This window comes from Rhinoraja longicauda, chromosome 21 (assembly GCF_053455715.1).
Source record: "Rhinoraja longicauda isolate Sanriku21f chromosome 21, sRhiLon1.1, whole genome shotgun sequence".
Taxonomy (NCBI): Eukaryota; Metazoa; Chordata; class Chondrichthyes; order Rajiformes; family Arhynchobatidae; genus Rhinoraja; species Rhinoraja longicauda.
In genome coordinates, this window is record NC_135973.1 from 23011365 (window position 1) to 23038178 (window position 26814).

The following is a 26814-nucleotide window of genomic DNA, read 5'->3' on the forward strand; positions in this document are numbered from 1 at the left end:
TATTCCCACGTGGAGGGCACTTTGGTGCAGTTCATAGAGCTGTTGCCTCACAGTGCCAGTGTCCCGAGTTCGATTCTGACCTCTGGTTCTGTCACTGTGGTGTTTGCACGTTCTCCCTGGGACTGCGTGGGGTTCCTCCGGGTGTTCCGCTTTCCCACCACATCCCAAAGATGTGCATGTTTGTAGGTTAATTGGCCTCTGTACATTGCCACCCATGGATGCTAAAGTGGGAATGACATGGAACTAGTGTGAAGAGGTGATCAATAGTCATTCTGACTATTGATGGGCCAAAGGGCCTACTTCCATGCTGTATCTTTCAATCAATCAAAAAAATGGTGTGAGATTATCCTTAATGATCTTAACCCAACAACAGTATATTGATCAGATTTTGAAAGTCGTCAATTGATCTGAATGGCTTCTTGGTGAAAGAGTTCCATATTCTCACTACCATTTGATGAAAGTACCATTCTTCAGGTGCTAGTCTCATCATTGTGTAGAAAGGTAATGACAGAATGTACTTCATGAATGCACTCTTGCGCAACGCAACCTCAACTGCTCGCCAATCCTCAGCAGAATTTTCAGTGTGATTTCACTCGATCCCTCAAAGAATCAAGACCACGTCCTCACGTAGACTTAAGGTAATACTGATGCTGGTTTACCGAAAAAGACGCAAAGTGATGGACTCTTCCTGAACTGAAACATCACCTATCCATGAGATGCTACATGACCCGCTGAGTTACTTCAGCACTTTGTGTCTTTCTTGTAAAGCAGCATCTGTTTTGGTATGTTGGCCTTGATATGCACACCAAAGAAGACATTTCACTGTTATGTAGTTCCCTGTTGAGAGCACACCCACTGTGCACATATCTGGTGTCCCAACCTAAGGAAAGACATACTTGTGATAGAGGAAGTGCAAACAAGATGGGTTTTCAATATGGGGTCCTAAGAGAACAGAAAGACTGGGTTCCATGCTGTACAATTAAGCACCCTATCAATTCCCCTCACGACCAAAGAGTTTAGGGGAATGAGGATATTTGATTGAAATTGACAAGATCCTGCAGGGCCTTGCATCAAGGTAGATGTGGACAAGATGCATTCTCTTGTGAACCTGGGGTCACTATTTACAAATAAGGCCTCACCCATTCAAGATGGAGGTGAAATAATTTGTCTGTGGAGAATGAGAGCCTTTGGAACCCTCTTCCTCAAAGACCAGTAAAAGCACAGCCTTTGAACATTTTCAAGGCAGTAACAGACACATTTTCTCTGAGAGAGATGAAAGTTTACTGCCAGCAGAAGGGAATGTGGTCTTGAGCTCACAATGAGATCAACCATGATCTCATTGAATGAACGATTAGGCTCAAGAAATTAAGGAGCATCGTTCTGTTCATAACCGGTATGCCCTTCCTTTCTCCAGCATGCTGCTAGTGGTACCCCTAGTTTTGACACCCCAGACAGGCGAGATAGAACAATACAGCACAGGAAAAGGCCACTCGGCCCACAATATCTGTGCCGAACATGATGCCAAAATAATCTAATCTCCTCTGCCTGCACATAGTCCAGACCTCTCCATTCTCTGCATACCTACGTGCCTATCCAAAATATGATTCGACTTCATTATTCGATCTGTCTCCACCATCACCTCTGGCAATGTGTTTCAGGAACCCACCACCTTCTCTGTAGAAGAACCAGCCCTTGCACATATCCTTTAAACTACCCTTTCGCCTTAAAGCTATTCCTTCTAGTCTTTAACAATTCCATCCTGAGAGAAAGATTCCGACTGTCTACACTATCGTAGCCTCTCAACTTTATCTACTTCTATCAGCTTTCCCCTCAACATCCGACATTTCAGAGAAAACAACCCAAGTTTCTCTAACCTTTCCTTTTAGCTTATACCCCCTAGTCCAGGCATCATCCTGGTAAACCTCTTCTGCACCCTCTCCAAAATCTCCACAACCTTCCTGTAATGGGGCGACCAAAGCTGTGCGGAAACATCCTTCCAGCAGTTCCCCTCTGGACCCCCGGAAGTACATCAAGCGTCAATGATATCAACAGTCCATTGTGTAGGAAAATAACTGCAGATGCAACAAATCGAAGGTATCACAAAATGCTGGAGTAACTCAGACTGATGCAGTCTGAAGAAGGGTCTCGACCCCTGAAACATCACCCATTCCTTCTCTCCAGAGATACTGCCTGACCCGCTGAGTTACTCCAGCATTTTGTGATACCTTCAACAGTCCATTGAATCTCCAAAGTGTATACACCTAGATTATATATAGCCTTGCCGTCCTACAAAGAGCCATCGTCATGCTAAGGAGCTTGCTCCTGTTGACAGTTAATAGTTTCTGAGACTTACCCCTTCTGTGCGATTACTTCAGTGTCTGTATCACTGCCCTGCTTCTTAAGTATTGATTAGCTGCCTCCTGAATAATGTTCATCAAGGTCCCATGATATTTCCCCCAGTTTAATTTACCATGCCAACATGCTGTTATACATCACAAGTAATTGAGTTTGTTTGTAATGGACTTCCACAAGCCTGATCCGACATATTTCGTGCAGTAAACTCTGAGCTCGTTTAATAATCTGTACTGCATTAGAAATGTTGGGTTGAGTAATAAATGGTACAATACACACAGACTTGCATTTCCGTAGTGCCTGGCAAACCAACTCCTCCTAAATAACCAATGAGGCACTTTCAAAGTCGCTGCTGTAATGTAGAAAGTGAGGCAGCCAATAGCTGGGTACTAAATTTTTCACAGGAAAATATTGTCCAGGCCAATAATTTAATTTAATTGCCTGCTTGGTGATACATGGTGATTTTCTCATTATATTGGCTCCTGGACCCTATCTCATGCCATGGGAAGAAGCCACATAATTTTGTCGTTTATCAAGTCAGTTTGCAGCCTTTTGTCCTGGATTACAATTAGAAAGTTTGCAGACAACACAAAAATTAAAATCGTCGACAGCGAAGAAGGTTGTTAAAGGTAGTCTGAAGAAGGGTCTCGGCCCAAAACGTCACCCATTCCTTCTCTCCAGAGATGCTGCCTGTCCGCTGAGTTATTCGAGCTTTTTGTGTCTATCTTCGGTTTAAACCAGCATCTGCAGTTCCTTCCTGCACAGGTTGTTTTAAGATAATGGTCAGCTAAAAAGCAGGGCAGAACAGTGACAGATGGAGTTTAATCAAGACAAGTGCAAGGTAATGCACTGTGGCAGGTCAAATTCTGATGGGTCATATAGGCAGGGACCTGAGGAGCATTGATATACGGAGAGGCCTTTGGATTCTAATCCAGAGCCTCCTGAAAGTGACAACACAGGGGGGACAAAGTAGTGCAGAGGACATTTCGTATGCTTGTCTTTATAGGCTGAGGCAATCAGTAAAATAATTGGGAAGCCATGTTAGTCAATAGACAATAGGTGCAGGAGGAGGCCATTCAGCCCTTTGAGCCAGCACCACCATTCAATGTGATCATGGCTGATCATTCTCAATCAGTACCCCGTTCCTGCCTTCTCCCCATACCCCCTGTTGCAGTTGTCCAATACATTGCTTAGGCTACACGTGTGGTGTAGCCTAACAGTTCTGATTGCCACACTACAAGAGGGATGTGCAGTAATAGAGGGAGTAAAAAAGAGATTCACCAGGACCCGTTTCAAATGTAGATCTATCGTTATATGGGGAGACTGGATAGGCTGTGTTTATTCTCAGTGGAACATAGGAAGCTGAAGGGCAACCCTATAGATTATGTAAAATTATGAGGTCGTAGCGGGAGAGATAATCAGGATGTTTTATTCCCCAGGGCACAGGAGTCCAGAACAAGAGGACACAGATTGAGTTTCGTTTAGTTTAGAGATACAGCACGGAAACAGGCTTTGGCCCACCGAGCCTGCGCTGCCCACCGATCCCCGCACACTAATGCTATCCTACACACCAGGGGAGATTTACAATCTTTACCAAAGCCGATTAACCTACAAACCTGCACGTCTTTGGAGTGTGGGAGGAAACCGGAGAACCTGGAGAAAACCCACGCAGGTCACGGGGAGAACGTACAAACTCCGTACAGGCAGCACCTGTAGTCAGGATCGAACCCGGGTCTCTGGCGCTGTAAGGTAGCAACTCTACCGCTGCGCCACCGTGCCGGTAAGAGTTAAGGTGAGAGGGGGAGAAATTTAAAGGTGATTTGTGGGGTAAATGTTTTCACACGAGGCTGGTGAAGAGCTGGAACAAGCTGCCACACGTGATAGGGCAGACAGATACAAAGACACAGTTGAAGAGCCATCTGGACGTGTTGGAAATGAGTGGGAGAGACAGCTCTTAAACAGGCAAATGGAATTAGCAGAGCAAGCAACATGTATGTGCGGCATGGACAAGCTGGGTCATAAAGGGCTGATTCAGTGTTGTACATTTGTATGATTCTATGTAGGGCGGCTTCATGGCGCTGTGATAGAGCTACAGCCTCACATCGCCAGAGACCCAGGTTCGATCCTGACCTCGGGTGCTATCGGTGTAGAGTTAGAACCACCTCCCTGTGACTACATTTGTTTCCTCCGGTATCCTCTCATATTCCAAAGACCTGCAGATTTATAGATTGATTGGCCTCTGTAAAATTGCCAGTAATCTGCAGGGAGTAGGATTACAGAATTTATGTGAGCGGTTGACTGATGGTCAGCCTGGACTTGGTGGGCCGAATGGTCCGTTTCCATGCTGTGTCTCAAAACTAAAACTAAAACTAAAAACACTCTGTCCATCCAGGTTTTTCATCATGAATATGGATGTTGCATAAAAGCGCCCCCTCTTCAGTTTCTGAAAAAGATCTGGCCAGTTAAACTTAAATCAACTGACATCGCTGAGCAGAGGGAAGATAGTGGCGAAAAAATTCTGTGCAAGTGTACTGGTGTTGCACAGCTCATTGCCAAAGCCTGTGGAGATGATTACCAGCAACCAAATGGTTAAACATAGCTGTGCAATGCTGTTCCACCGTAGCACCAAACTACTATTTAATTTGCCTTCAACTCATCAAATGACAACGCAGAGCCCTTTGTTAATAAAAATCCATCAACGTCTTTTTAGACTGTTTGCGGCATCGTTCAGCGGATTAAAACACCTCTAATTTCAGTGCATCTCTCAACTGGCAATACTCTGGGCTTGGCAGAGAGATGGCATTGATATCATATACTTTAATTAGAGCATTACCAATTGCCAAGATGAACTGAATAACTCAACCAAGTTTAACTCCATTAATACTACACAAAACATTGGCATGTGTTAAATTGGGATATAGTGGAGGGGACCTTTGGTCATAGAGTGTTACTGCCGCAGAGGAATCGTCATGTCAACTATTAGGTATTCTTGGTTGCAATCCCCTGGGAACAATTCCATAATTTCTTACAAAGTTTTAGTATGGTGCCCACTGGTGATATTTCGATTCTCCCCATAGAACATAAAGTACAGCACAAGAACAGGCCCTCAAGCCCACAATGTCATGCTGAACATGATGTCAATATAAACTAATCTCATCCGCCTACACATGATCCATATCCCTCCACATCCATCTGCCTATCTAAACGCCTCTTAAATGCCACCATCGTGCCTGTCCCCACCACTACCTCAGGCACTGCATTCCCATGTAAAAAAAAACCTGCACACCTCCTTTAAATGTTGCTCCTCTCATTTTAAAGCTATGCCCTCGAGTCTTTGATATTTCTTACCCTGGGAATAAAGTTTTGACTGTCTACCATATATATGCCTCCCATAATGTCAAATACTTCTATCGGTTCTCCACTCAATCTCCGGCATTCCAGAGAAAACAATCTAAGTCTGCCCAACCTCTCCTTGTAGTTAATACTCACTAATCCAGGCAGCATTCTGGTAAACCTTTTCTGCATCCTCTCCAAAGCCACCAAATCCTTCCTGTACGGGGCAGTCAGCACTTTACGCAGTACTCCATCCATTAAATATTGCTGATGTTAATCAGCATTGAGTAGCACCCTCACTTCTGAATCACACATCTGTGTCATCCAGGTCTAGTCCACTCGCCTGCATTTGGCCCATATACTTCTAAACGTTTTCTATCCATGTGCCCATCTAAGTGTCTTTTAAATGTTGTGATAGTACTTCTACAACTATCTCCTCTGGCAGCTCGTTTCATATACCTACCACCCTCTGTGAGAAAACGTAGCCCCTCAAGTTCCTATAAAATCTTTCCCTTCTCACCTTGATCCCATATCCTCTGATCCTTGATTCCTCTAACCTTGGTCAAAGACAGTGCATTCATCGTAGCTATTCCCTCATGGTTTTATACTCCAAGGAATAAAGTCAATAGACAATAGACAATAGGTGCAGGAGTAGCCATTCGGCCCTTCTAGCCAGCACCGCCATTCAATGTGATCGTGGCTGATCATCCACAATCAGTACCCCGTTCCTGCCCTCTCCCCATACCTAGCCTGTCCAACTACTTCCTATAGATCAGGCCCCTTGAGTTCTGGCATTATCCTCATAAATCTCTGCACTTTCCAGCTAATTACACCCTTCCTACAGCAGGGTAACCAAAACTGAACATATTACTCCAAATGTGGTCTCACCAATGTCTTGTGTCAGTGTTCCCACTCTGGGCATCTCAGGCCCAGTATCGTTAAAACAAAAAAATAACCATTCGATGGAATGGAAAACAACGGGCCTTTAAGGCCAGGTTAAAGCTCTACATTTTTAAGAAGTTTGAAACTTAAAGGATATACTGTAGTTGGCACCAGAAACATGGCAACACTTGTGTACTGCCTCAGTATAATTTACTATTCTTGTACTAGGTTATGATTGTGCTCATGTATAGTAAGATTCTACTGAGTTTTATGCAAAAAAAGAACTTTGCTGTACCTGTGTATACGTGACAATAAAGTACCATGGAACCATTGGAAACACCAGCTTGGTTGCTGCTTTCACTCATTCTGTTGTAACATTGAACAGAATAGCACAGGAGCGGGCCCTTTGGCCAAAAATGTTTGTGCTGAACATGATGCCAAGTTACATGATTCATATCCCTCTATTCCCTGCACTTCCATCTGCCTATCCTAAAGCCTTTTGAATACCACTACCGTATCTGCCTCCACCAACACCTCTGCCAGTGCATTCCAGGCCCCCACCCTCCCCGCCACCTCTCTCTGTGTAAAACGAATCTTGCCTTGAACTAAACTTTCCTCCTCTCACCTTGTAGCTATGCCCTCTAATGTTGGACTTTTCCCACCCTGGGAAAAGGCTCTGACTGTCTACCTCATCTATGCCTCTCATCATTTTATATACTTCCATCAATTCTCCCCTCAAACTTTTGTTCAGCAGGACGTGAGATCATTCCAGCTGTCGAGGATATTGGTGCCTCTGATCAAGTCTCCAGCTCCACTTCAGAGCCAAGCCCAGGATACCTTGGCTGGTCTGCAATCATAACATGCTATAATCATCAACTGCTGGCACAGCATCACCTTTATATTTATATTAACTCGTTTCTATTCAAGTCTCTGGACAAATTCAATTTTGTTCGATTTGGAACAGAACTTTAGAGCTCTGCGTCTTGGCAACAGATTCAGTTTTAACTAAAGCATCGTGTTCAATCATTTGCAACAGGCACAAACTCAAAAGTCCAAATATTTGATCATCCTGTTCTGATCTGTTATCCTGTAGAAATAAGGAACTGCAAATGGTGGTTTACGGAAAAAAAGGCACAGTGTTGGGAGTAACTTAGCGTGTCAGGCAGCACCTCTGGAGAACATGGACAGTTATAATTTTGAGTCGGGACTTTTCTTCAGACTGGCGATGTTTTTGGTCGGGACCCTTCTTCAGCTCGGACGCCATGGACCAGCTTAATTGCTGGAGTCCTCAAGGAAGCGTACACTGTTGGAGGTAGGAACTCAGCGGGTTGAACATGGATGGGTGATATTTCGGGTCGGGACCCTTATTCTGACTGATTGCAGGGGTGGAGGAAAGAAAACTGCAAGAGTGGTCTGCTATCGATCGATTCAACTGGCTAGATAGGTGCAAAATAGTCAGCATGAACCCGGTGGGCCATGCTAAATAACTCTATTTACCATATCACCTAATCATGTTCTCTAGAGACGTAGCCTGACCCACTGAGTTACTCCAGCATTTACAGTTAAACCAGCATAAACCAGCATCTATAGTTCCTTGTTTCTACAAAAAGCAGGGGAATTCCACCTGGTACCCTGACCATTTATCTCTCAACCAATATTGGATAACCTGGTGATTATTATGTCACAGTTTGTGGAATTTTGCTATCCACATTCTAACAATTGACACTCTTCAAAGGAGATCTGGGTTTAAAGTCATCCTGAAATCAGAGAAGGCACAAAATAAATATGTTCCTTTTCATCTTGTCCCTTACCACACTGAGCACAGTCGTAAAGGAAACGTACCAATAAAGGGGCAATAATCCCACCCTATCCAGTTCCTTATAATTACCAGTGCTGACTCAGCATCTCCGATACAAACAATGAAACAATATTATGGTGCACTTACTCAATTGATTAAAGCTTGCTCAGGGAGAAAAGCCGAGGGTTCTATCAGGTTTTACTCCAATATTTCTGCTGCCCCCAATTCGTGCAGAACTCCTACTTTTTGAACTGCGATATTAATTGTGTACTGACCCACTTGTTAATTTTGTTTAACTTTTGGGTGCAGCTCGAGGTTTTTTTTAATCTGTTAGACTTTGGTTAGCAATAGGTTTACAGCTGGCTCCATAAACCATTGATATCAGAGAGACTGCAATAAGCAGCCAACTACTTTAACAATCTGAACTCCACTGAGAACTAGATACTGCACTCTGTATCTTTTCCTTTGTTTAACCTATCGTACTCGAGTTTGTGCTATTTGTATTGATGTATAGTGTTATCTGGTTACACTGGTAAGCATACAAAACAAAGCTTTTCACTGTACCGCCATACACATGACAATAATAAACCTAAACCTAAACCTAACTCAGCTGGTCAGGCAGCATCTCTGGAGAACATGGATAGATTTCTGTCTGTAGAAGGGCCCCGACCCAAAACATCACGTATCCATGTTCTCCTGAGATGCTGCTTGGCCCGCTGAGTTACTCCAATGCGTTTTTGTAGACCAGGAAATGCAGTTCCTTGCTTCTACAAATTGAATTTGTCCTCCATCTTAGCCAAGACAAGCAAGACTGGACTCTTGTCCCAATGACATGGGTCTAAACCAATCCACACTTCAAACACTTAAACAACCCAGTTTCCTCCTCAGTATTGACAAGGTCAGAACAAAGTAGAACATAGAACAGTGTGTAGGAAGGAGCTGCAGATGCTGGTTTACACCAAAGGTAGACACAAAATGCTGGATTAACTCAGCAGGACAGGCAGCCTCTGGATAGAAGGAAGAGGTGACATTTCGGTCGAGGCCCTTCTTCAGTCTGAAACGTCACCCATTGCTTCTATCCAGAGATGCTGCCTGTCACGCTGAGTAACTCCAGCATTTTGTGTCAGAACATAGAATAGTACAGCACAGGCTAGGTGCTGTATAAATGGGAGATAATACAGTTGCTGTACCAAAAAAAGACGCAAAATGCGGGAGTAACTCAGCAGAGTGGCAGCATCCCTGGAGAACATGGATAGGTGACATTTAAGGTCAGGACCCTTCTTCAGACTATTGTAGGTGTATGGGGAGTGGGGCAGAAGAGGAAGAAAACTGAAAGAGAGGAGGGAGAGGACAAAGTATGGCAGGCAATAGGTGGGGGGGGGGGGGGCAGATGGTCAGGCAAAGGGCCAGCAATTAAGAAACCGAAGATGTGAGACAAAACGTTTGAAAAGTTGTGAATTGGAAGCCAGAGGAAGGAATGAAGGTGGAAGGGAGAGGGGAAGGGGAAAAATTGTTGCGAGTCAGGTCGAGCTCATGGGGGGAGGGGTTTGGATGTATAGTTGTATAGTTAACTTTCCAGTTCCAAGACTTCCAAACCCTTTCCCCAGAGTGGAAATGTCAAGACTGGAGGGCGTAGCATTAAGGTGAGAGGGACAAAGTTCAAAGGAGTTGTGTGGGGCAAGAATTTTTTTAAACATAGAGGGTGGTGGGTGCCTGGGGTGATGGTGGAGGCAGATACTATTTGGCGTTTAAGAGGCTTTATTTAGGCATGTGGATGTGCGGGGTATGGAGTGGTGAGGATCCCGTGTTGGCAGATAAGGTTAGCTTGTCTCGGCATTATATCTGGCATGGACTGTGAGCCAAAGGGCCTGTTCTGGTGCTGTACTGTCCTTTATTCTAAGACTTCCTCAAGCACTTTACAACCAATAAAATGCTTTGGTAGTACAGTCACTGTTGTTAATCAATTACATTTGGAAACATTACAGAAAAAACATATTGCAATATATTTTTGGGCCAAGATTATTTGGTGACCTTTCCAAGGCTGAGTTTCCAGGATTTTCCAACTACTTGCAGCAGGGAACAATTATCCCGCTAATTCTGCGGAGTCAGGGAATTGCATGCATGAAGATAATGATATCAGATTGTGCCAGGCCATTGATCCATACATTGAACCAGCACCAGAATTCTCCCCTTGGCTCTCACCAGTGAAGAATGTAGGTCTTGAAATTGGGCAGACACTCAGAGGCCTATAGGTTCTATTGCCTATCACTGAGCGGCACAGTGGCACAGCGGTAGACTTGCTGCCTTACAGCGTCAGAGACCTGGGTTCGATCCTGACTATGGGCGCTGTCTGTACGGAGTTTGTATGTTTTCCCTATGACCACGTGGGGTTTCTCCACACTCCAAAGACATACAGGTTTGTAATTTAATTGGCTTCGGTAAAATTGTAAATTGACCCTAGGGTGTAGGGTAGTGTAGTGTATGGGTGATCGCTGGTCAGCTTGGGCTTGGTGGGCAGAAGGGCCTCTTTCCACGCTGTATCTCTAAACTAAACTAAACTAAACTAAACAAAACTAAACTAAACTAAAGTAGCAGGAATGCGAGGAAATGGAGATGGCATGCAGGCAGAGCCAAGATCAGGGCAGTGACCTATAACTGGAGGAGTGGGGAGGAGGAACTGAACATTAGTATCTCCACTGTAGACCTCAGATCTGTAGTGTCAGGACATGAGCCAAAGTGAAGGCAAGAGAGAGGTGCTGAAGTGGAGGGAGAAAATAATTTGTGGACTCCCAGAAATCAGAGGATCACACTAATGTATGAAATAGGAGGAGATTGTCATAACACCTCCTGAGCCTTCTCCACCATTCAATGAGAGGTGGCTCTTGTGACTCTGGGCCTCAGTTGCATAAGAGAGTAGTGGGAAGGTGGAGGGGTATGGGGTGTGGGGGGGGGGGGGGGGGGAGGGGAAGTGGGGGGGGGGGGGTGGTTGCTGTTAGTGGTGCAGTGGTGTAATACTGATGTGAAGGATCAAAAAGCAAAGACAAGACCTTCCTGACTGGAGTCTAGGTCCAACACTAGAGTAGCGAGACGTAGCCATCGCTGAAAGCCTCAGGTTGATGACTCCCCAGTGCTATGTCTAACCTTCCCTCCAACACACCAATATGAGCATTATTCAAGAACATTGAACAGTACAGCACAGGGACAGGCCCTTCTGCCCACAATGTCCATGTTGAACATGATGTCAAGTTGAGCTAATCTCCTCTGCCCACATGTGATGCATGTCCTACCATTCCCTGAATATTCGTGTGCCTATCTAAAAGCCTCTTAAATGCCACTATCATAGTTGCCCCGACCACCATCCCTGGCAAAACGTTCTAGGCACTCAACACTCTTTAAAAAAAAACCTGCCCCACATATCTCCTTTAAAATTTTCCTCTCTCCCCTTAAAGCCATGCCTTCGAGTCTTTGACATTTCTACCCTGGGAAAAAGATTTTGACTGTCTACCCTATCTACGACTCTGTTGATTATGTATACTTCTATCAGGCCTCCCTCAACTTCCGGTGGACTGTCCAACCTCTCTCTGCAGCCAATACCCTCTAAACTAGGCAGTATTCTAGTAAAAGATAGACACAAAGTGCTGGAATAACTTAGCGGGTCAGGCAGCATCTCGGGAGAAAAAGGATAAGTGATGTTTTGGGTGGGGACCCTTCTTCTGAAGGCATGTATATGAATTTCTCTGAGAGCATTCAAACAGGGCATTCGGCCCACCGTCCACGTCAGTCGTTCATCACCCATTCACACTAGTTCTACATTATCTCCATTTTTGCATCCACTCCCTACACACAAGGGACAATTTACAGGGCCAAATAACCTACAGACCCACACATCTTTGGGATGTGAAAGGAAAGCAGAGGCCCCATTTGGACCACTGCATGTAGTTCTGGTCGTGTCGGAGTGAACCCAGGTGGTCACAGGGAGAACGTGCAAACTCCACGCAGACAGCACCCGAGCCCAAGATTGAACCATGGTCTTTTGCGCTGTGAGGCAGCTGCTCTACCAGCAGCTCCACTGTGCTGCCCTTTGAAATGGTCATTTATCACCTTTCACTCTAAGTAAAATTAATTTTCAAATTCAGCAACTGGTTGGGAGGTTGCAGGAGTAAACAGCATTACACAAATGAAGATAATTATGACTGATGGCGTCCAATGTACTATGAATTGGGACTTCCTGTCACAATTTCTGCCATACTGTCTCTATATGACAGGCATATCCCTACTTAGATTACATGAACCACTGGGTCTTATGCTGAGAGTTGGAGATGGGGCAGGGGAACCAATGTTTTTGCAAATATTTATTGCCATCAGTCAATGATTAACTCCTCCCTCGTAGCCCAGCATCTCTGAGCCTTCTCCTCCCAGAAACCACCTGCAACTCAACAGCCCATTGCACCCAATGACTAGTTTAGTTTAGTTTAGTTTAGTTTAGTTTTAGTTTAGTTTAGTTTAGTTTAGTTTAGTTTAGTTTAGTTTAGTTTAGTTTAGTTTAGGTTAGTTTAGTTTAGAGATGGAATGTGGAAACTGGCCCTTTGGTTTACCGAGTCCACGCCGACTCACAATCACCTAAAGGTTAGTACACTTTTTCTAACCTACACTCCAAGGACAATTTACAGGGGCCGATTGACCTACAAACCTGCACGTCTTTGGAATGTGATAGGAAACCAGAGCACCCGGAGAAAGTCCACATGGTCACAGGGGAGCATGTCCAAACTCCAAACTGACAGCACCTGTAATCAGGATCGAACCCGAGTCTCTGGCGCTGTAAAGCAGCAACTCCACCACTGCACCACTGTGCTGCCTGTTTATTTTAGAGATACAGCGTGGAAACGACCCTTTCGGCCCACTGAGCACTCCGACCACCAATTCACATTAGATCTATGTTATCCCACTTTCACATCCACTCCCTGCACACTAGGGGCAATTTTACAGAGGCCAATGAACCTACAAACACGCACGTCTTTGGGATGTGGGAGGAAACCTGAGCACCCAGATGAGACCCACACGATCACAGAGGCTTTAGAGAGGGTACAGAGGAGGTTTACCAGAATGTTACCCAGTTTAGAGACTGTTAACTGCAAGGAGAAGTTGGACAGACTTGGATTGTTTTCTCTGGAACTCCAGAGGTTGAGGGGAGAGCTGATTGAAGTGTATAAAATTATGAGAGGCATTGATAGAAGAGACAGTCAGAACCTTTTACCCCAGGATGGAAATATCAAATACTAGAGGGCATTAGCTCAAAGTGAGAGGGGCAAAGTTTTAAAGGAGATGGGTGGACAATTTCCTTTTGCACTCAAATGGTGGTGGATGCCTAGAACTCACTGCCAATGATGGTGGTGGAGGCAGATACAATAATGGCATTTAAGGGGCTTTTGGATAGGCATGTGGATATCATGGGAATGGAAGGATATGGATTATGTGTAGGTAGTTAAGAGTTTGTCTTGGTATCATGTTCAGCACAGACCTTGTGGCCCAATGGGCCTGTTCCTGTGCTGTATTGTTTTATGTTCTATATCCACTCCCCACCCCCCCCCCCCCCTCCCTCCTCCCGCCCACCTTTATTTGTTCCTCATCTCCCTCCGTTCCCTTTCCTGTCACTTTCCAATCTCTCCTCCATTCTCCCTTTTCTATCTCCCCTGTCATCTTTCAGTCTTGGCCCACCCTCCTGTTCTCCACATGCCTGCTATTCTATGAATAGCTATTTCATTCTCATTCAAATTTGTAAACAAAATCGAGGGATTTATGGCACGCAAGGCTATGATTACATCTGGTATTGCGCATTTCCTCCAAAGCAGCCTTAAGCCATTAATCATGCGCATCAGAGGGGAGAGAGAGAGAGAGAGAGAGGGAGAGGAGAGGGAGGGGAGAGAGTGGGGGGAAGAGAGGGGGGAAGAGAGGGGGGAAGAGAGGGGGAGGAGAGGGGGAAGAGAGGGGGGAAGAGAGGGGGGAAGAGGGGGGAGGGGAGAGAGGGGGGAGAGAGAAGAGAGAGGTAGAGAAAGAGACAGACAGAGAGAGAGAGAGAGAGAGAGAGAGAGAGAGAGAGAGAGAGAGAGAGAGAGAGAGAGAGAGAGAGAGAGAGAGAGAGAGAGAGAGAGAGACAGACAGAGACAGAGACTGAGAGAGGCGGAGAGAGACGGAGAGAGACGGAGAGAGAGAGAGAGAGACGGAGAGAGAGAGAGAGAGATCTAGCAGCAGGAGCACAACAGGTTTGTAATCACAGAACTCAATAAATAATATAATAAACAAAACAAAAAAAAGGTCAATAAATTAAAAAATATGTATATTGTGCGGAAAACAAAACAAAGCCCAAAGTCACTAGTGAAAACCAGGCAGTTCATGGTTTAGTTGTAGTTCGTAGTGTTCAGTAGCCTGATTGCTGATGGAAAAAAGCTGTTCCTTAACTTGAACATTAGTTTTCAGACACCTATACCTTCTTCCCAATGGCAGGAGTGCAATGAAATGAAAGTTTAAAGGAGATGTGCGGGGCGAGTTTTTTTTAAAAACAGAGTGGTGGGAACATGCTGCTAGAGGTAGTGGTGGAGGCCGATACAATAGTGGTTTAAGAGGTTTTTAGGTAGGTTCGTGGATATGAAGGGAATATACAAGCACTTACATTCCCTGCGATCCAAGCTTTAGTGTGAGTCTTGCATATAGCACGTTGCTTGTAATAGCAGAACTACCAGTACTACATCCCAAGAAATTTAGTTTGGAGATACAGCATGGAAACAGGCCCTTCAGCACACTGAGTCCACGCCAACCATCCATTTACACTAGTTCTCTGTTATCCCACTTTCGCATCCATTTCATACACATTAGGGCCAATTAACCTGGAAGCCTGCATGTCTTTGGGATGTGGGAGGAAACCGGAGCACCCGGAGGAAACCTAAACAGTCACAGGGAGAACATGCAAACTCCACACACTGACAGCACCTGATCCAACCTGGATCTCTGGCGCTGTGAGGCAATGGCAGGTGGGGGGGGTAGAGAGAACTGGGAAGAAGTTGAATCATCATAAGAAGCATTATGCTGTGTAAGCAAAATTTGGCACAGAATTATAGACGATTAGTATAAGGTAGCATTCAAGGAATGGTCCAATTTGCTGAAGAAGAAAGGACAATTAGTAAATGAAATGTAATATGGATTTTTGCATGAGGTCGGGTTGATACAACTTAGAGTTTAGAGTATTAGTGCGGAAACAGGCGCTTCAGACCACCACGTCTGCGCTGACCAACGATCCTCGTACACTAGTACTATCCTACACACCAGGGGCAATTTACAATCTTTACCATAGCTAATTAACCTACAAACCTGAATGCCTTTGGAGCGTGGGAGAAAACCGGAGCACCCGGAAAAAACCCAAGAGAACATACAAACTCTGTACAGACAGCACCCGTAATCAGGACCGAACCTGGGTAACTGGCGGTGCAAGGCAGCAAGTCTACCGAAGTCCTACCGCGCTGCCGGAACACTTGGAATTGGTAGTTCTCCACAACACGAAGCAGTATTCATCAAAATGCAAGAATGGGATCCACATAGGGCAGAGATTTTGATTACTTATGTTGTTGCAAATTGGATGCAGCGTGATTACTAAAGTTACCCTCGAACAGCATGGAAAGATATGTGGCTGAAAAGAAAAGACACTGTCTGGGCTGCCACGTGACCATCTAGAGGCTAACCATAAGACACACACCCAGGTCTGATCACCCTGCGGTGGGCCTGCCTCGACTGAGGGTGTCTTGTGATAAAAGGCCGAAACACCCAGTGACGTTGAGGTACACAACTGAAGATGTGTCTGAATGGTAGCAACATCACCTAGTGGTCACCCCCAAGAACAACACCAGTCAATTGTAGTGCAAACCTTAGGGATTGTAACATCTAGTCCTACTAATCAATCAGTAAAAATTAAGCTTCTGTGGCGCCAAGTGGGCCAGGACTTTGGAATTATGCAGCACCAGTGTGTGACAATGGTCTGTGTTGCACAGCCTTGAAGTCAAGTGAGAAATAAGGATCACCCCACTCATCTGGTTAGAGGATTGATGGGGAGTGCCAAGAGACAAGTCCAGTGTATGAAAGGATAGGATGGTCAAATTGTACACCTGATCAATAGATTAATAGTGATTAAGACGAGTATAAATGCTGTAAGAATAATTGTTCATTTATGGCCTCCAAGGTTTAAAGGTTGTATAAGTTGCCACTACAATGGCAGATCCACAGACCTGTATCACCTACACTGGGCAGCACAGTGCCACGATGGCAGAGCTGCTGGCTCACTGTGCCAGAGACCCAGGTTCGATCCAGACAATGGGTGCTGTCTGTGCGGAATTTGTACATTCTCCTTCTCCCTGTGGCCATGTGGGGTTTCTCCATACACCCAGATGGATGGGCGTATGTTAGAAACTGTTCACAGAAATCATTGCAACACTCGGGTCTTGACATCATTGGGACAACAGATATTATGTTGCCACAATAGATAATTCCTATAATTATGGCGCTTCTGTAAAAATAAGGACCTGATTCAGTCGTGACGATGGGGAATTCCTGCATGATTTCAGAAATTCATTAGTTAGAGGGCCAGAATTAGGCCGTTCGGCCCATCGTCTACTCCGCCATTCAATCATGTCTGATCTATCTTTCCCTCTCAACCTCATTCTCTTGCCATCTCTCCATAACCGCTGACACCCGTACTAATCAGGTTGATGTACATCAGGGAGATCTCATTTATACCAATGCCACATACAAGTTGCATGATCGACTCACTGAGTTTGACAAATAGGGAGATGCTCCTGTCCCACATCCATCTGTGCTCACTCTTGGCTTTCAGTGCAGCAAGTACTGTTTCACACAGCGCAAACAGCAAGAAATCCTGCATCATGAGAACACAGTTTCCAAAGTGTTTTATCAATTCAATATTCTCACCAGGCTCAAATCGTTGGTTAAATTCTCATTTAATTTATTTTCATCATCTTTAAGCATCGTCCGATCTGCAGGAAAAGCCCCGTCTGGATTTGCCTAATGGTATTCTGCTACTCATTAAATACGAGGCTTGCATTCATGAAGTGCACGCCGTAATCTCGGAAGGCTTAAAACTTGTCAGCAGCTGACGAAGTATTTTGACGATTAACCACTATTGTGGCAGGGGAAACCTAGATTTCTGCACAGCAGGATCCCATGTAGCACAAGGGACAAACGTCAGCAAGAATGCAACAAAAATTCTAACCTGCTTCATACTAACTTTATTTTAAAATAAACTTTGAGACATATGCTGGCAAGGGCAGAATTATTGCCCACAAACTGGCCCTGGAGAAGCCGGTGGTGACCACCGAGAGACTCAGCAGGCCATTTTAAGACTCATTGTGGTCTTGGGTTTGGAGTCACGTACAGTAGATTGATGGGGAGTGCTCAGAGAAAAGCCCTGTCCTTCTTGGAAGTGGATAACATCACGAGGGGGAACAGATCAGGTGAATGCACAGAGCCTTTCTACCCAGGGGAGAAAAATCAAAAACACGAGGACGTCTGCTTAAGGTGGGAAAGGCAAGATTTAATAGGAACCTGAGGGGCAACCTTTTCTACTCAGAGGGTGGTGGATACATGGAACGAGCTGCCAGAGGAATTTAGTTGAGGTAGGTACTATAACAGCACTGAAAAGGTACTTGGACCAGCACATGGATAGGAAAAGTTTGGAGTGATGTGGGCCAAATGGAACTAGCTTAAATAGGGCATCTTGGTCCGGATGGACGAGTTGGGCCAATGGGCCTGTTTCTCTGCTGTATGATTCTATGGATCTACGACATTAGTAAACCAGATGGCTTTTTCAACAATCCAGAAGAAATCTGATGTTGGGTCCCTCATCCATGTCTTTGTTTTCCATGTCTGGGCTATTCCAATAGTCACGTGGATGACCTTCCATCCTCCATGCTCCTTAAGTTATCCTTGAGATCCCTCCCTGGCCTCACACCTCCCTATCTCAGTAGGGTTACAAGCAACTAGGCTTGTATACACTGGAATTTAGAAGGATGAGAGGGGATCTTATCGAAACATATAAGATTATTAAGGGGTTATTAACGGGTTGGACACGTTAGTGGCAGGAAACATGTTTCCTTCCCTCTCTCCCGAGATGCTGCCTGACCTGCTGAGTTACTCCAGCATTTTGTGAATAAAAACATGTTCCCAATGTTGGGTTCGTCCAGAACAAGAGGCCATAGTTTAAGAATAGGGGGCAGGCCATTTAGAACGGAGATGAGGAAAAACTTTTTCAGTCAGAGAGTTGTGAATCTGTGGAATTCTCTGCCTCAGAAGGCAGTGGAGGCCAATTCTCTGAATGCATTCAAGAGAGAGCTAGATAGAGCTCTTAAGGATAGCGGAGTCAGGGGGTATGGGGAGAAGGCAGGAACGGGGGTACTGATTGAGAACGATCAGTCATGATCACATTGAATGGCGGTGCTGGCTCGAGGGGCCGAATGGCCTACTCCTGCACCTATTGTCTATTGTCTATTAATAATAATTACATTACCAGACGACTGATCCTAAGACAGGAGATCAAGTCCCATTGGAACTAACAAGAACAGACACCGCCCCACAAACCTGCTCCATTCAATATAATTGTAGTTAATTTAATTGCAGGTATAGGGTACGGCATTTGGACATTTTCTGTTCTCATTTTGGATTTCTGGAAATCACATCCACAATATGACCAAACTAAATTCCAGAAACAGGATAAGCATTCAAATAAGTAAAACACTGAAAATTTAGCAAATTTAAGGAAGTATATCGTAAAATAAAAAAGCTTCCAACTCGCTAAGCATGTTGTAAATTGGGTGGGGATTAGTCATTCATAGAATGTGGCTTTTTACTGTCGACATCAGCGATTTATTCATCTTTAACTTCTCCTGAACCTCGGAGGTACAATGAAAAGCTTTTTTTGCATGCTATCCAATCAAATCTGAAAATACCATACAAACTGAAGTACAATGGGTAGAGAAAAAGAGAAGAGAGTGCAGAATATAGTTCGCAGCATTGCAATGCACCAATTCCACAGACAGCTCCAATGTCCGTAATGGGGCAGAGGTGAATTGGATAGTACCCTAGCTTATGGATGGACTGTTCACAAGCCAGAGACACAAGGAACTGCAGATGCTGGAATCCTGAGCAAAACACAGAGTATTGGCATAACCCAGTGGGTCAGGCAGCATCTTTGCAGTGAATTGGTCCAAGTAAGGGTCCTGACCCGAAATGTCGCCCTCCACAGATGCTGCCTGGCCCACTGAGTTACTCCAACACTTTGTGTTTTGCTCAAGTTCAGAAACTATCTTTGAAGGACATTTATGGATTGAATAAGGTCAGGTGACAATCTAGTGGTTTCATTACTTTGTTACGATGACTGCCTTCGTTTTTAATTCCATGTTTAATTCCTTGGATTTGAATTGTTCCAAAGGTTCTGCTAGATTTAATCCCTCCTTTCCGGAACAATGCTACAGAATTCTTGAACACTAGCACCAATACTGTAATGTCCCTAGTGGGTGTAGGATAGTGTTAATGTACGGGGATCACTGGGCGGCACGGACTTGGAGGGCCGAAAAGGCCTGTTTCCGGCTGTATGTATATGATATGATATGATATGATATGACTATGCAGTTGTGCATTTCAGGGAAATTAAACTCTTGCAATTATTATTTTTTTTTAATGAGATTTTACATTGAAGGGGATTTTACAAAATCAATGACACTCAACGATAACCAATAGAAGCATATAAAATTATGAAGGGCACAGATAGGGTAGACAGTGATGAAAATGTCAAAGAGAGGACATAGTTTTAAGTTGTGAGGGGCAAATTTTAAAGGAGACTAGACCAAGTGGACCCATTGGGCCCAAACCTCTCCTGCATTGGTGCAGCACCCTGTCCTCCCCCCTCCCCCTCCCCCTCTCTCCTCAACCCCCTCCTCCCCTCTCCCTTCTCCCTCACTCCCCCTTCCCCCCTCCCTCCCTCTTCCCTTCCCCCTCCCCTCCTTTTAAACTTAAAAATGTGAATAACTTTAAAAATATAAACTACTTGCATTATCAGTAAAGTGACAATGGTGAGTAAGGTGGGCCTAAAATTGTCGCGCTATCGTGTACCGTTTTGGCTGAAGTTCAGTCACAAACAAGATAACAAACAAGAGTTTTAGTATATAGATGTGCAAGGCAATTTAAAACAAAAACAGTGCTGGGTGCCTGGGACGTGATAACAGGATTGGTGTTGGAGGTAGATATGTTAGTGGCATTTAAGAGTATTTTAGATAGGCTGGAAATGGAGGGATATGAACCACATGTAGGCAGATGAGATTAGTTTAACGGCATTATGTTCAGCACAGGCTTTGTCGGCTAAAGTGTTTGTTCCTCTGCTTTTTATGCTCTATGTTGAAAGTGAAGGACTTTATCCATGGCAAATCTAACATTAATTGACCCTTTAATCCAAATGTGACTTTTTTCCCCAGGGAACACGCATTGGTATTGAACCCTTCATGACCTCGTGTCAAACCATGGCTGTAAATTAGGAGGTTTATCAGTTCATTTGCTCTATCACGAGTGAACCAAGATTATATAATGATGCTGTTTGAGGGAATAAATGTTGGCCAGGACAAGTGAAAACACTTCCACACAGCACCGTGGATGATGCCTGACCCACTTAGTTACTCCAGCATCTTTAGTATCAACCAGCATCTCCAGCTCTTTTTTATTATTCCATGGAATATTATGTTTAGTTTAGAGATACAGCGTGGACACAGGCCCTTCGGCCCACCGAGTCCTTGCCGACCAACAATGCTCTGTGCGCTAGGTCTATCCTACACACTAGGGACAATTTACTGAAGCTAATTAACCTACAAGCCTGGATGTCTTCGCAATGTGGGAGGAAAGCAGAGCACCCGGAAGACACCCACGTGGTCTCAGAGAGAACGTGAAAACTCCGTACAGACAGCAACTGTTGTCAGGATTGAACCCGGGTCTCGGGTGCTGTAAGGCAGTAACTCTACCACTGCACCACTGTGTCCCCTAAGACATTATGTATCTCTGTAGGCGGGCAGACAGGCCTTTAATACTTGACTCAAAGATGGCACCTCTGATATTGCACCGTGCTCTCACTGCACCGGCAGTGTAGGCTGAATTTGTGTACTCAGGTCCCAGCGGTAAATCTCAAACCCACAACCACATGTGAAAATGATACCAGCACTGCTGGGTACTGCACGACAGTTAACAAGATAATCAGAAAGGTCATCTGGTTCACCAACAGTGGAGTGGGCCGCTCTGTTGAACTGTTGAACTGTTGGAGGCTTTGCAGAAGCCTGAGGCTCGATTAGATCGGGCACCGCTCCAGGGGGCCAAGCATGGGGATTGGACGCTGCCTGCAGCGGCACGAAGCGGTGGAGGACACCGACAACTTTGTTTGGCCAGGTCGACCCTGCAACGCCACCAGGACAGCAGTGGCCAAGTCGAGAACTCTACATTTGTAGAAACTTTCAGACTTGAATCATGAAAAATGGCGCCAACACACAGCGACTTTTACATACTGTCTCAGTGCACTATTCCTATACACATACTTGGCCAAACGTGGGTAAATAGAACTAGCTTAGATGGGGCATCTTGGTCGGTATGGACAAGTTGGGCTGAAAGGCCTGTTTCCGTGCAGTCATGACTCTATGACTCGAACTATTATATCTTCTCCTTTGCTCTACCTATTGTACTCGAGTTTGACTGGATTGTATTTATATATATTGTTATTTGATTTGTTTGGACAGCATGCACTGAACCTCAGTATACGTGACAATAATAAACCTAAATCTGATCGATGGAGGTATAGTTACCAGATCATGTGATTTTTTTTTGTATATTGTCCAACTTATGGCCAAAATTGACTCATGGATGTGTGTAAAAACGCAAACCATTCATTACCCATTCTTTTCTAAGGGTCATAGGGATTACATTAGTTAGGTGGCTCTCTATTTCATGGTGGATCAAAGAGGTGCAAGTGCACTGCCGACTGCCTCACACTCTCGCCCCCATTAGCAAAGATCTTGCCCATCACAGGGCCACATCCTTTAGACAGGGAAGACCAAATATATTGACAGGAAGCTGTGGGAACTGCCCACACAACAGCTTCCTGTGACGTCCCTCAAGGCATTTCCTGCACTGTGTAAAGGGTAACAGAAGCATTATTCAAGGATTGCAGACACTTCAAACCCTTCCTGAACCCAAAGACACCCATTCCTTTATAGAACAAAACACACAAAGTGCTGGAAGAACTCAGCGGGTCAGGCAGCATCTGCGGAGGGGAATGGACGGAAAACATTTTAGGTCGGGAGCATTTTTCAGTCATCAGTGTTTTGCTCAAGAAACCAGGAAGCAGAGCGTGAAGGCGGCAGCTGATATCATCCCACAACACACTGGCGATGCTTTCATCTCGCTGCTACCATCGGGAAGGTAGTATTGGAGCCTAAGAACCATTACCTCCAGGACTAAGAATACCTTCTTCACATCAACCATCAGATTCTTTAACCACTCTGCACAACCTGACCTCAGCAGTGAACTACCATGTACATTGTACCGCTACGTACTTTGGCTTCCAACATCATAGCCTAGTTAATTTACAATAACTGATAATGTATTGCATATGTATTCATTGTGTTGGCGCATTTAATGTGCTTGTAAATCTGCAGCAAGCATTGTTCTGGTCCCGGGGCATGTGACAAATAAATTCTCTTGCCCCTGGAATATCTTCAACATTTGTATTTATTTCAAATTTCCACTAATTGCTGATTTTTGCTTTGCAATTAAATGTCCCACAGAACTCTAAAATAAGAAATATCATAATGTCATACTACATGTTTAGTTTAGAAAAATAGTGTAGAAACAGGCCCTTTGGCCCACCGAGTCCGCGCCGACCATCGATCACCGGTACTCTAGATCTGTCCTACACACTGGGGACAATTTACAGAGGCCAATTAACCAACAAATCTGCCATCTTTGGAATGTGAGAGGAAACTGGAACCCTTGGAGAACGTACAAACTCCGTACAGACAGCACCCGTCTGGATTAAATTCAGGTCTCTGGCACAGTAAGGCAGCAACTCTACCACTGCACCACAGAGGTGCCCCTGTTTGTTTGTGCAGTAAAATTAGATTATTCCCCTTGGCCTTATGGCCTAGAAATTCATCCCCATTGAGTTGCATTAAACAGTGCTGTGCATCCTAAAATGTATCACAAGACACTGATGCTAGAGGGTAATGCGCTAAGGGTCATGTGCCAACATGATCATCACTGGGAAATAGTTCTTATCAAAGGTGAGGGAGCCGTGGACCCTGTTATAAACCGGATTTCATGTCTACATTTTGTAGGAAGGAACTGGTTGCGGCACGGTGGCGCAGCGGTAGAGTTGCTGCCTTACAGCGAATACAGCACCGGAGACTCAGGTTCGATCCTGACTACGGGCGCCGTCTGTATGGAGTTTGTACGGTCTCTCCGTGACCTGTGTGGGTTTTCTCCGAGATCTTCGGTTTCCTCCCAAAGACGTACAGGTATGTAGGTTAACTGGCTGGGCAAATGTTTAAAAAAAATTGTCCCTAGTGTGTGTAGGATGGTGTTAATGTACGGGGATCGCTGGGCGGCGCGGACCCGGTGGGCCGAAGGGGTAGTTTCCGCGCTGTATCTCTAAATCTAAAAACTGCAGATGCTGGTTTAAACCGCAAAGTAACTCAGCAGAACTTCAGGTCGAGACCCTTCATCAGACTGTTTGAAGAATATCTGAAGGGTCTCGACCTGAAACATCACCCGTTCCTTCTCTCCAGAGATGCTGCTTGTCTTGCTGAGTTACTCCAGCATTTTGTGTCTATCTACATCTCGTAGCCTCTGATGCTCTCCAAACAGCATATCCTCTCTCCCCACCCACCCACCCACCGGGTCCAAGTGTCCTATTCTGACGCAGCTATGGTTAAAGCAAGATATTCTCCACTTGACTCAGTAACCTAATCTTAGGAAAGCAGAAGGAAAAGGGGTAATCAGGCGTACCCGCCGACAACATAGAAAGCATACTGTCGGGTTGCATCATAACCTGGTCTGCCCAAGACCGTGAGAAACTGCTGAGAGTTGTAGATGCAGCCCAGCCCATCACACAGACCGGACTCCCCACCATTGACTTCAGCTACACTTCACACAGCCTCAGAAAAGCAGCCAACACAATCAAAGAAGAAAGCCTGAAGAAGGGCCCCAACCTGAAACATCACCTATCCACGTTCTCCAAGTATGCAGCCTAACTTGCTGAGTTACCCCAACACTTTGTGTCTTTTAAAAAAAACATAATCAAAGACTTGTCACACCCCAGTCATCCCTTCTTCACCCCGCTCCCGCCCGGCAGAAGGTACAGAAGCTTGAAAGCACGCACCACCAGATTCGGGAACAGCTGCTTCCCTTCTGTTATCCGGCTTCTGAACGGCCCTTCCATAAGCTAGGGTAGTGTCCGATTCACCTCTACCCCATTGCGGACATTGGACTTTGTCTCCGGAACTGACGCGTGATAATGCTGAAAATGATATTCTGCACTCTGTATCTTCCTCTTTGATCCACCTGCTGTAGTCGAGTTGCACTTGATTGTATTTGTGTATAGTATATTTGATCTGATTGGATAGCGTGCAGAACAAAGCTTTTCACTGTACCTCAGTACACGTGACAATAATAAACTTAAACCTAGCCTTTTCAATGATGTGCAGTACACAGTACAAAGGTGCAAAGCCATCTGCTTAAAGTGGGAGGTAGACACATGATTAGTCGGAGGGAAGGAGGAATCACAGAGGGGGAGCAGTGAGAGAGCATGTTGCTGAACTCTGGTCAGAGAGAGGAGGAGAACTTCAAAGTGGACAAACCTTGAGGAGATTTTGCAGTGGAATGGACAAAATGTGTAGGGAAGAAGTGCAGATGCTGGTTTAAGTTCATTTAAATTGATTTAAAGCAGCATCTGCAGTTCTTTCCTGCTGCTTAAAATGAGAGCTTACTAGTGATGGTACTGCAGTGAAACAGCCTTTACACCGTCCCAGTTCACAAACTTGATCTGAGACCAAGATCTTGTGAACAGAGGAGAGGCAGGACAAAGTGTGAACACTGCTGAGGGGGGGGGGGGGGGGGGGGGGGGATCGATCAGGGCCGTTTTTACAGCATTTATGGGCCCCCGGGCAAAGCAATGTACTGGGGCCCCTACCGTTACTCTCCCCCACCCCCCTTTCCCTACCAGCCCCCCCCTGTCGTGCTGGCGAAAAGCAATTACCGAAAAGCACTTAGCGATGGACTTAGGGTGCTACATTGTTGCGAAAAGCACTTAAGATCGCTGTGAGAAGCACTTAGTGACCGAAAATGTTGCGAAAAAAGCACTTATTGAACCTACATTTTTAAAGTAGTATTTATTTATTGCAAGTCACTTAACATACACAGATCAGCATAATGGACCCTATGCTCATGGGCCCCCGGGCAAGTGCCCATCAGGCCCATGCTTTAAGACGGCCCTGGGATCGATAGGCAGATGGTTGGAACTAAGGCAAACATGTGAGACAGCATTGAATAGGCGCACAGTTGTGAAGCCGGAGGAGAGAAAGTAGCAGGGTGGAAGGGAGAAAGGTGGGAGTCCAGCTGAGGCACAGGGGAAGGGAGGGGAGGGTTTCACGCTGCCTCGGGAAAGCTGCGAACTTAATCAAAGACGTTTCACATTCGGATCATTCCTTCTTCTCCTTGCTCTGGTCAAGCAGAAGATACAGAAGATTATAAACATGCACCAGCAGACTCAGGAACAGCTTCTTTCCATCTGTTATCAGACCACAGAAGGGTCCTCCCATAAGCCAGGGCACAGTCCCTATCTTCCAACCTACTTTATTGCAGATTAGACTTTTCCTCTGGAACTGTTGCGCTACGATGCTGAGAACTACATTCTGCACTCTGTTATTTTTCTCTTTTATACCTGAGTGTGGGTTGATTATATTCCTCTATGGTCTTATCTGATTTGATCGGATAGCATGCAAAACAAAGCTCTTCACTGTACCTCGGTACACATGACAATAATAAACCTAAACACAGAATGAATTAATTTCAATATTGTTGGATTACTACCTCATTGTTTGAAAAAAAAAAAACGATTTCCAAATCTTTCTGCCATTTATTGAATGGCAACGCGAGCTGTGCTGCTAGTGTACAGGCCTTAATAATCATGCTTCTTCCAATGCTGGGCTATTTAAAGTGAGTTTTTGGGCATACTTGCAGTCTTAAATGGTTGGATTGCTAACTTTGGTGCCTGCCATGTGATATAGGCTCCACTATTTTAAGAAGGGACAGGGGGAATTGAGGATACTTTAATAGATTGTCTGGTGCCAGCCCAGAAACAAGAGCAA

At 45.0% G+C, this 26814-nt stretch overlaps 1 protein-coding gene across 1 annotated transcript in view; it reads right to left on the reverse strand.

The window, feature by feature from the left end:
• The window catches only part of LOC144604056 (arf-GAP with dual PH domain-containing protein 1), a 113890-nt gene that overhangs the window by 60420 nt on the left and 26656 nt on the right, over positions 1–26814 (reverse strand). The window lies entirely within an intron of this gene.